Genomic DNA, 10,618 nt, shown 5'->3' with positions numbered 1-10,618 from the left:
GAAGTGCAGAAGAGACCGCATTCTGTACTCACCTTCCAGGTGAGCATCAAGGCTAGTGTAGCCTAGACTCTGAAGGAGGCTCAACTCCCTCCCTCAGGCTCCTCAAGAAGATGGGGTGATTTATTTATTGTATACTTGACTCATTTTCCTAGAAAGTGCAAACCCGGTGTGCGGAATCTGTTAGGTGGTGAGAACGCTGGCGGTTCACTGTTCTTTCCTCCACTTTCAGCCTCCCTGTAAACTCTGCTGAAGCCTAACCCAGGGCCTGGGAACCACAACTTCAGAGCCGACTCCCGGTTGCCAGGTAACCACCTGGGCGCGCACAGTCTCCGGGGGTCAGGGGCCGCCCCCGCCTCTCCCCAGGCGCTCCAATCAGCGGCCAGTGTGGCTGTCACGTGGGGCTCGGAGCGGGACCCGGAGTGCCGCGCGCGCTGCCAGGCTTGCGGAGCCCGCCTCCGCGCCCTTCGGAGCCCGCGGCGCAGGAGGAGAGGGCGGTGCGGGTCGGGTCCGGCCGCCGCGCCCGCTTCAGCACCTTCCGCTGTCCGCCGCTGCGGTCGCCTCGTCCTGCAGGTAGGGGCCTGCGGGCCGCAGGGCGAGAGACGCAGGCGGACGCGGGCTGGAGGAGGGCGATCTTCGAGCGATGGGGCGTCGCGGGGCTGGTGGGGGTCCGCCCGCCCCCGCGACGGTCGCGGACCCGCGTGCGCGCGTCCTGTGGGGCTTGGCGGGCGATGAGGCCCCGAGCGCCCGCGCCGCTCACCGGCCGACGACGGGACGCAGCAGAAGCAGCAGCAGCCCTTGCGCCTCTGAACTGCCCCTGGAGTGTCACCTGCGACCCTGACCGGGGACACTGCCTTATGTTTTAAGCTTATTCAGCCTCAGTGCGTATAGAGTCTAGATTGTCGCTCTCGTTACTGTGCCCACGGGCGCTTCTGTAAGGACCCCCGCCCCCCTGAAGGTGGCCTTCGTACTCAGGCTGCGGCAAGAAACCCTGGGGTCAAAGGGAAGCGCGTCCCAGAAAAAAGACAGTATTGAATCTCAGAGGCGCACTGTGTGCTAAGCGAATCTTAAAAATATAATCTTTCCTATTTTTCAGAAGCTAACAAACCCAGACTTACTTTTTTTGCATGCAGATATTAAAAGGAGCAAGCATTGGAGCTGACTTTTTTTTTTTTTTTTTTTTTTTTACTATATTAAGTAAAAGCAGTTGATTTGAATGAAGTTTAGTGATGCCTTGGATCATGTATCAGAAGTAAAGCACCCTTGTTTTGTAACTTCCATGTCCATTTGTATATGTATTTGTTGACTTTTTTTATTTAAAAGTCTCCAACAATGGTTTGAAGAGAGAGATTACATTTCTTTCATTGTCTGAGTATTTCAGAAATAGATACCCTTCGGAGAAACTCATTTCCCTTCCAATTTTTATAACCGAAATTACGAGTCCTCCTTGAACATTTTAAGTCACCTCAAGTGAGAAGAAGCTTTCCCTTTAGGGTTTGTTTCTCTAACAGTAAATTCTTTGGGGAATTTCAAAGATTCTCTCCAGGTTTTCATATCTGATTTCTTGCTCACAAATCTCCTAGGCTCATCAACAGTGAGAGGATAGTCTTGGTGAGATTATCATAGAACACAGCATGGCCTTGGGTGTTATGTTGTCTCCCTCTTATTGGCATTAGTGGAGCTGATTCTGGGCTTGTGGTGTGGACAGCCCCTGCAGAAAAGCTCTCTTACATCCTGTTGAGATTCTGCCTCACTGGCCTAAGTGTGCAAGAAAGTGAGCATGGTCACATCTTACCTGTGTGAAGGCAGAGATCTGAGAAATAAGTCTGACAGTCTTTCCTGTTCTGTGATCTAAAATTAAATACAGTAATTAAATGCCTTTGAAAAGTTGTCAGTTAATTCATCAGAGTTTGGGGAACCGTGCTTTAGGTGATAGTTTAGAGATTAATGTTACAAATGCTAGGTTTAGGTCATTGCATTGAGAGTTCCTGGGAAGTTTGCTCCACTGGAATAAACCAAGGCTTGTTTGAAAGGGCCCAATGGAAAGAAAACTCATATACTTCTTAAGTGAGCTCCACAAACTTACTCTATATTAAAATGGCTAGTTGAATTTTGCTACTTATATTGAGCTGATTTTCCCTATGTTGATAGTAATAGGAATACTTAAAGAACTGTGGGTATCTCTGAAAAAAAAAAAGATATATTTACTTAAAAGTTTGAAATTCTTCATTCTTTTTATCTTTAATGATTAAATATTGCTGTACTAAAAACTTTTGTTACTACTCACACAATAATCCTATATATTCGAAAGCTGCAAATCAATTTAGCTTAGAAAATAATGTTTTTAAATTCCTCTGCTCCCAGTAGACGGACTTCTAGGGCTAGAGTGTTTTTTGTTGTGTTCTGTGGACTCTACCCTGCAGCCCTTAGCCTGAGCATGGGTGAGCTGCAGCAGCTTTTATATTGCTCAGAGAAGAGTAAGAGTATGTTTGTTTGTTTCTTTTGCCCCAGTAGATACTGAAAGTCCAACATGACTGATTAGATGTCCCTGTCAATAAAATATGTACAAATTCTCCATACTACGTAATTTTGCTTGCCTAAACTCTGTAATGAAGACTAAAATGAAATTCAAACAATTTGGAAGGATTCACATGTCCTTCCTGTATTCCAGAATTTATTCAAAATCAGATCTAATATGCAAGAAAGGTAATGGTTTACCAGATTACTGAATAACGTGTTTACCCAGCCATTCATGGTAATGATGAGTATACAAACATTACTACTACATTCTGCAATTGCTGAATTATCTCATCTTGTATTTTGTATCTATTCCATGTAGCAGATTGAAATATTAAAGTGAAATTATGTATGTAGCTTCCAGTGTGTCTTCAGGAACAGAGATCTTACTGAGAATATTATAATCCATAGAAATCATATTAGGAGATTGGGAGGCATTTCTTACTAACTGACACCTCCTTTTCTTTCATGTGAGAAACATATATTAGACCAAGAGTGGCTGGCATTTTTCAGCATCCAAGACCATGCTGTGTTCTGTGATAATCACATGGAGATGATTCTCTCACTGTTGATGAGACTGTTCCTTGGAGATTTATGAGCAAGAAATTAGATATGGATACCTGGAGAGAATCTTAGAAATTCCCCAAAGAATTTACTCTGTAGAGAAACAGATCCTAAAGGAAAAGCTTTCTCTTGCTTGAGGTTACTGTTACTGTTCAAGAAGGACTTGTAACTTCGGTTATAAAAATTGGTAGAGAAATACACTAAAATGATCAACTTTGACCTTTGCCTTTGTGTATTGAAAGGGAAAAAATCCCATCATGACTGACTAGAAGAATTTCAAAACTTCTCATGGTAAAACATGGGCTGTCACATGAGGAGACAAGTTTCAGGTTGTTTTTACTTGATCTCAATGACTAAACAAATATAACTTGAAATAGGCTAGACTTTGTTAAAAAAAAAAAAAAAGCAACCTGGAATTGGAGCCACAGGTGGCACGTGCATCTAGATATCACATTATCAGCTACTTGAGTGAGATAATTTTTTTTAATAATGATAAAGGCTTACTTTTTTATTACTTTACAGGTACTTACAACATTGATTTAGTAGCCTAATTATCTCCTAAAATTCTGGAAGTCTGTATTCTAGTTTAGGAAATATATGTGTCACAGAAACAGGCAAATCTTGCACAGTAAGATCATAGGAGATAATTCAGCAGTGTTATTTGCTATTAAAGGGATAATTGATAACTGTCATGTTCAGGAAAGCTCTTATCAAAAGATGCAAGAAATAATTTTCCATGCTTCGGTGAGGATGTTACACCATTTAAAATTTGGTTTATAAATTTGAATGCTCAGATGTGGAGAACTCATAGTGGAGGTTGTTAAGTAATTTACTTTATGTTCAGACTTGTTGTTCTCTTCCAGTTGTTGACACTTTAAGTTATGAGCATGTACCAGTATCTCAGGTGGGCTCATTTGCAATTATGTATAATAAGCTCAATTTCATTATCTCATACACAAAAAAACTTTCCAATTGGAAAGCAGAAAATAGTTCTCACTACACAGAGCAGTCGTGTATGATGTGCTGTTGGAAAAACTTCATTTTTCAATACAATACAGCGCCACATGGAGCCCTGAAAATTGAATAGTTGGTTAATAAGAAGTAGGTAATACTTAATTTTGGCCCATTAAGGTAAAACTTTTTGAATGAGTCTTAATGAAAAGAGTTATGCAAATTTTATTTTTAAGATAAACATGGTAGCAGGTTTTAAGGAGTCATTTCAGAATTTAAGCTAGAAGGATTCTTAGAGACCAGTCAATCTAACACCATTAACACTAAACAAACAAAAATTAAGTTGCTCAAAATTGGGAAAATTTCAATGGGAAAGCTGGTCTGGAACCTCAGGCTCTAACACTCAGCATTGTGCTGCTCCCTAAAGAGGTGTAAAAATATATCACCTTTCTCTTTTATTATATTTCTTCAAGTGACTAATTCAAAAGTTTGAGTAGTTAAGATTTAGATCACTTTTATATTTTTTAAGTGACTATTGTACATAATGAACAAATTGCATGTGTTTGGTCTCATCATATAGAAAGTTTGCTTAAAATATTAATTAAAAAGTGTTTTCCCACAATTTGTAAAATTTTTTGATTCGCTCATTAATATGATTTAAGTTTTTCTGCAAAGTCTTCTGTGATTTGGGGGGGATCCAGTGATCTTATAAATTCTTTATCCTAATGCACCTCAGTGGTACTTAAGTGTTCATAGCCATCACATCTACAATTGAATGTTAGAAATAAGAAGCTTTTGGAAGTTACATCTGAAGCCTGGATTATGGTTACCATTGGGTAAAATTTTGAAGTTGGACGCATTTATTTTCTAGACTTTCTGACCATCTAGAATGGTGTTATTGGTACTAGACGCCATCTAGAATGGTGTTATTCGACATGTATCTTAGACCAGCATCCCCTGGGAGCATGTCAGAAGTGCATACTTCCAGGCCACAGCCCTGCCAAATCAGGATATCTGAGGGAGCACCTGGAATCAGTGTTTTCAGGAGGCTCGAGTGATTCTAACGCAAGGTCACGCTTTAGAGGTACTGATAGAAGGTACATTGTGCCACTGGACCTAGTCCTCTCTTGAACTGGTAGTGTTCGTATACAACTCCACCTTTGAAACTTTACTTAAACTACTAAATAAATGAACTCATTCCTGAAAATATTGAATACAATCGTGGATACATTTAAATTTCAATAGTAGCTTTTTGGACACAATATCTCACTTGCATTATTGATTACATTAGTTCATCTTTGTGGGAATTTTATGGTGGCTAAGGGAATAATTTTTGACAGGTGGCCCGTTGAGTAGATTAGTAACCTGTCTCATATATGCACTGGTCCTGCCTTAGCTGATACAACTCTTCACTTATCAAACTTTAGGATTTATTTCCGGCCTCCTATCAATGTATGGATGCATATATAAAAGAAATTTTGGATGTAGTGACTTGGTGTGAGCTGTTTCTTAAAGCTTTCAAGCTTTAAATCCATTTGATTTCCTTTGCTGGTTTTTCTCAGCATTTGACAAAAATAAATTTTTATTTATTTATTTTTTTTGGTACGTGGGCCTCTCACTGTTGTGGCCTCTCCCATTGCAGAGCACAGGCTCCGGACGCGCAGCCTCAGCGGCCATGGCTCACGGGCCCAGCCGCTCCATGGCATGTGTGATCTTCCCGGACCGGGGCACGAACCCGTGTCCCCTGCATCGGCAGGCAGACTCTCAACCACTGCGCCACCAGGGAAGCCCTTGACAAAAATAAATTTTAACACCCTTGGCCCAGAACATGAAAATGCCAGTCTAACTGACTGTTTCTGCCAAATGAGAATCCTGATTTTCAGATACAGATAACATAAAGACCCACCCTACTTTGAAAACTCATATACAAAGTCCAACTTACAGAACAGATGAATTCGAAGGGGGACAGGCATCCTCAGGTTTACAGAGCAATTCATGCCATAGCTTCTCAAGTCCTCCTTCATGAGGAATGATCCTATTTATAAAAATAAAGCTACTTATTTTTGCCATACCCTATTATAAAAATAATCCTGCATCTTTATTATGACAATGTTCACATGTTTACTTTCATAATGTCTCTTTCAGTGGAATATTTACCTCTTCTTAGTTTATGGGTGAAAAATACGTGATCTCACTCTTCTATTTCTCTTTGGCTGAGTCTCTCAGAATGGTTAATTGAAGGTAAATGAATGACCCTATTGTTCAAGAAAAGTGTATTACATCTTTGATCAAATTAAAAATCTTTTCCACATTGCAGGTCAAGAGATTCTGTAATCCTTCAGGCGCCTTGAAAATCTAATTTCATAATTCAAATCCATATAATTTTCACTTTGGTGGTTAAAATGTAGGAAGTATAAGAATAAATATCTAGATGAATGATAGATTAAGTATATAGATGGATGATGAAATAACTGCATTCACTTTGCCACATCTTTGAATTAGTGTTCTGGTCTTCTCTGTCTTACCTATAATCCTTTGTTTTGCTGATCAAATTGGAATTCATACTGGTATAAGTGGTCATTCTGTGAGTCCAAACTAGAACAACCATAATGACCTTATTCTTTTCTATTTGCTATCTAATCCAGGATTTTAACATAGGTTAATACTGTACTTTGTGACCTATTTTATCATCTAAGCTTTTAAGAACATTAGGATTTGACATATGTTGGGGATGCTGAGATATAATGTCCTGCCAAGCACATGAAAGGTAAATTTAGGAATGATTGAAATTTAAGAGATTAATCTGGTCAGTAGAAGTTACCAGAGGCAGTTTATCTGATAAACATCTTTGCTATTGTTGAACTGAGTAAGTAGTTCTCAAGCTTTGCTGTGCTATGTAAATCATCTGGAAATGATGTTAAAAAGCAGGTTTCCAGACTCCACCCCAAGATCCACTGGCCCTAGATTGTGATCCAGGAATCTTCATTTTTAGCAAGTTTCTCAGTTAATTCTGATGCAAGAGACCCGAGAACCACACTTTGAGATGCACCGATTTAGAGATTTTTGAAAGTATATTTATCCTTGATAATCTATGGCTGTACATATCAGTGAAAATAGTGCTCATTTAGAATTATGGATACTAGACAGAGGAAGATCTCAAGTCAGTGGGCTAGTGGCTGCTTAAAAAAAAACTTCCATTTTGTTTTTCTTTGCAATTTCCAAATGCTTTCTAATGAGCACGTATAGTAAATACTAATATATTAACTATATGTGCTCACTAGAATTTTTTGCATCACTCTGAGCATAGAGTGTATTCAAATTTTAAACACTGATTTTCAACATGATATTTTTAGGTTTTTAAAAAAATTACTATAGGCAATAGATTTCTATTAAGAAAATTAACAAACTTCTGAATAGGACAAAGAGGAGTTCAAGAAAACTACCCTGACTCTCTGCATGGTGATATGTTTGTGACCCTGACCTTTGAATACACGTTTATATACTTTGATCGATTTTTCTCTTTCTCAAGGCTCCCCGGAGTGCTTCCGGGTCAGAGTCTCTGCTTTTGCTGCTCCCTCTGTTTAGTGCGCTTTCACGTAGTACCTATGACACGACTATAGTACCTTTTTAAATTTTATTATTTATTTATTTTTGGCTGTGTCGGGTCTTCGTTTCTGTGCGAGGGCTTTCTCTAGTTGCGGCGAGCGGGAGCCACTGTCTTCATCACGGTGCATGTGGGATCTTCCAAGACCAGGGCTTGAACCCGTGTCCCCTGCACTGGCAGGCAGATTCTCAACCACTGCACCACCAGGGAAGCCCTATTTTTACTTTTCATATAGTCAGATTTTCTGGTAAAAATACTTCATTTTCAACTATTTTGTTCTTACATATTAAAAATATCATGTGACCTAAGCTAAGAGAAGTATACTGTATAGATTGTCACTTTGTTACTAGTGGTTAGAATCACCAGTAACTGGAGGGTGTTGTCAGCTGTATTGATTTGTTGTTTTCCAAGGGTGAGCTTTCAAAGTGTTCTTAGGATGTAGCTGTTTAATATTTTTGGAAGGTCTTGTCAAGGCATGAAATGCTGGGATGGGAGCTATGTGTCGCTACAGATCGCTGCCAGCGTTTAGGCACGTGCTGGTGGAGATTGCTCTGGGGCACACCCCTGTGGAATAGTACCGACTGAGGAGTCCGAGGATCTGCCATGGGCGTGGCATTAGCAGGCATCCACTGTGAACCATCACGCTGAGTCATCAGACTCTGTGGGTGTTTCTGTGGACCCCCAAATGCATATCCTTAATCTAGCCCATCTCAGTCCCCTGCTGCTTGCTTTGCAGACTTTGGTTTTTACCCATTTCCTGTTGTGAGATTATTTATTCCTTGTGTCCACCTTCCTCATCCGCTTGTCCCTGACGTTGCTTCTAAAAATACTTGTGGGTTAAAGCAGCATTAGTGCATATCTCAGAGAAAGACTTAACATGTTGCAAAATATGATGGCTGGGGGTGGTAAATGGGGCAGGAAACTCTAGGGGCAAAATAAAAAGATAAATGAAAGTGTCCAAGTGAAGTTAGAAAATATAATCCAATTATACAACACCTACTTATGTGTGGACAAGTCATTTCAGTTTATTTTCCCCTCTTAATTTTGTTCGTATTAGAAAGCACTGCTGTGGATTCTTAGTGTATAATTTCTTTTTATTTACATTATATACCTGACAGCAGAAATGTGCAATTTACTGTTTTGTACCAGCAAATTTGCACATCAGCAAAATTAGCATAAAAGAAACATTGTGAGCTTCCTAGAAATCTCCCTCATGGCTCCTGTCTGTCACTACTTCCTTTTCCCTGAAGAAAACTCTCTCATAACTTCTAGTAGCATAGATTAACTTTTCTGGTCTTTAAACTTTTATAAATATTAGAATCCTATGATATTCATGTGTGACTTTCAGTCGTCATTACATTGTATGGTTCATCCACTTCGCTGTGTATGGTTCATTTGAATTATTGTATAGTACCCCAGTGTATGACTGTCCTATCATCTGATCTCCCAGATTGGGGGAATCTGGTTTTTAGGGGAGACTTGTGTGTCTCCCTCTCCTCAACCCCGCTCTGAGGCAGCCAAACTCCACTTTATATCTGGGGTGGGTGCTGAGTAAGAGAGAAAGCACCTCTTCAGCGGCAGATCTGGGCTTCGTTCTGGTTCAGGATGGGAGCCCAAGATGTTTTCCTGCCCACCCCCCAGGGGCTGGTAGCTTTTGCTTCTTCCCTTCTCCCAGTTCTGTGGGCAGGAAGGAGGGTTATCTGTCCCTCCCTAGAAGCAGATGGGCTTTGCTTTTACTCCCTCCCCATTGTCCCTGGGAGTGAGGGTATGTATTTCCTCTCTCCGAGTAGCTGAAGGCTTGTGCTCCATTTGGGAGAAGGATTCAGGGACCTATACAGAGTTGCATGCCTGTCAGCTCTCAGTAGCCAAGTGCCTCCTATGTGCCTGAGCCACTAAGGGGGACTATGTCTGATTTGCCCCCCTCTTTCTCCTAAGCCCCCGATTGAGGCCTGAGGAGAAGATCTGACAGGTGAGTGCAACTCAGCTTGCACCGGGGACCTCCAGTTGTTCTGAACTGATGCTCTAGCTCATACCGGCCTTTAGGACTTTCGCAGATTTTATCTGACTTTCTCCTCCCCGCCTTGATGGCAGTCACCTCTTTCTCCCACTCTCTGTCAAAGGCGAAGCCGTTAGTCTGTTTGTCTCCCCATCTCCCCCGACTGGTCTCCTCACTCTTTGGAATTCCTTTGATCGCTTTGCAGCCTGACGATTTAATATTCTCTTTCTCCCGAGAGAATATGCTTTTGCTTTTGGAAAGTATGAGGGTAGGGAAGACCCCCTCAATGCAATCATTGAATGAATCTATTTGAAGCTGAACTTCAGTCTTTGTAAAGGAGAGTCTATTTCACGCTAGTGTTAAGGTGTGGACCCACGTGGTTCTCACTGAAAGGGCACCATTATTAGGCCATTTTCTTCCTTGGCAGCATATGGACGCCAGTTTTTTTCCCTCCAGTCCCATAGATTATGAAAAGCTCTCCATAGCGTCTTAGTATTTCAGCCACTACTTTTAGAGAGTCAGATCCTGTTGGGGGGCAAGTAACATTCCCCCCTCCCCAGCCCCACCCTGTTCCCTACAGGAGGGTAGCTGTGGAATGTCCTCCTCATGTTGATGGGTGTGGAAGGAAGCAAGCCTTACAGCCAGAGCTTGGAGCTGGAACATTCTGACTTCTGCCCACACATCCCTGGGGAAAGCAAGTCATACGGCAAGTCCAAAGGCAACAGGCCAGGATATATAGTCGGCCCGTGATGAGCTCATAAAAAGGTATAGGTGCAGAGAGGGATATAAAAAGGTCACGACCTGCAGTCAGACCACAGGTTACTTGTGTGTTGTATGAATCCCTGCAGTAAGTTTTCTGACACTGCAAGCCATTTTACTTTATTTATTTATTTTCTTTAACACAATGACATCTAGCCTTTGGCTCTTTTCATTTCCTTCCATCACTAATCTTAAAAGGCAGGAAAAATTTTCTGACTACGAATTAAGTT

At 41.2% G+C, this 10,618-nt stretch overlaps 1 protein-coding gene across 8 annotated transcripts in view; it reads left to right on the top strand.

Moving 5' to 3' along the window:
• The first annotated feature begins 421 nt into the window (after positions 1-421).
• The window catches only part of WDR17 (WD repeat domain 17), an 82,479-nt gene continuing 72,282 nt past the window's right edge, over positions 422-10,618 (top strand). For 7 of the 8 annotated variants that reach the window (XM_060291615.1, XM_060291609.1, XM_060291614.1 and 4 more), the window contains exon 1: positions 424-570. The gene's annotated coding sequence lies outside the window, so the exon portion shown is untranslated. Of the gene's footprint in view, positions 571-10,618 lie in introns of all 8 variants that reach the window. The other variant, XM_060291612.1, reaches the window with a different exon arrangement.

The sequence above is a fragment of the Globicephala melas genome, chromosome 21 (assembly GCF_963455315.2).
Source record: "Globicephala melas chromosome 21, mGloMel1.2, whole genome shotgun sequence".
NCBI classification, from domain to species: Eukaryota; Metazoa; Chordata; class Mammalia; order Artiodactyla; family Delphinidae; genus Globicephala; species Globicephala melas.
Note: the sequence above shows the minus strand (reverse complement) of the source record. Positions and strands in the feature narration are given on the sequence as shown.